Raw genomic sequence first — 943 nt, forward strand, 5'->3', positions numbered from 1 at the left:
TTTGCTCTCTTCTGTGTTTCATTTAACTCTTTGAAATGGTGATTTAGGCCGCCTGCAGACGGCCGGGTCGGATCCCGCTGCGAGAATTCTCGCAGCGGGATCCGACCCGAGCCCCTGCAGGGACCAATATGTGGCACTCAACTTCTCCCCCGGCTCTGATGTGCGGGCTGCTGGCAAGCCGGCGCATGAGTGGAGCCGGTGGCCCGGGAGTAACGTTTCTGTGTGGGGCTCTGCCAGACCCGCACAGAAATAGAGCATGCCGCAATTTGTTTTCTGCGTGTGGTTTCACGCGGACAAATCGCGTCCGCCTGCATAGGATTGCGTATTGTAATGCAATCCTATGCAGGCGGGCAGTGGCGGAAATTCAGCGAGAAATCCCACCGCAGAATTTCCGCCCGTGTGCGGCGGCGTTACTCTGCCGAGAACAAAATGTGCTTTTAGACGGAGCGAATCGTTTGCTCTTTACCCATCTGTTTTTTGTTTTGTTTTGTTTTTTTAATGGAGGTATAAAGGTCGTTGTTTGTTCGTTCTCATCGTTCAGCCTTTCATATTCGTTTTTACAGCAAATGTGGAATACTGAATGATGCTTGTTTAAACGATCTGCCTGCCTAAACGGGCTGAACGAGAACAAACGAGCTAGTGGAGACGCCACTCGCTTGTTCAAATGAGAATAGTCTCGTGTAAAGGCAGCCTTACATCACAGGTAGGATTACGCTGAAGGGTAGAAGCCCGTATATAGCTAATGGCCCATTTACACGTAATGATTATCGCTTAGAATTCGTTCAAACAAACGGATTTGAGCACTAATCGTAAATGTGCAAAAATTGCTCACCGTTCAGTCAGCTTAAAATACCCCATTGACTCACTGGCTTCTTCTTTCATGTAAACGCTCAGCGCTTCACTTAGGCGTCGAAGCGCTGAGCGAGAAGCCCGCGATCCAGCG

The sequence above is a fragment of the Eleutherodactylus coqui genome, chromosome 5, assembly GCF_035609145.1.
Source record: "Eleutherodactylus coqui strain aEleCoq1 chromosome 5, aEleCoq1.hap1, whole genome shotgun sequence".
In the NCBI taxonomy this organism is placed as follows: domain Eukaryota; kingdom Metazoa; phylum Chordata; class Amphibia; order Anura; family Eleutherodactylidae; genus Eleutherodactylus; species Eleutherodactylus coqui.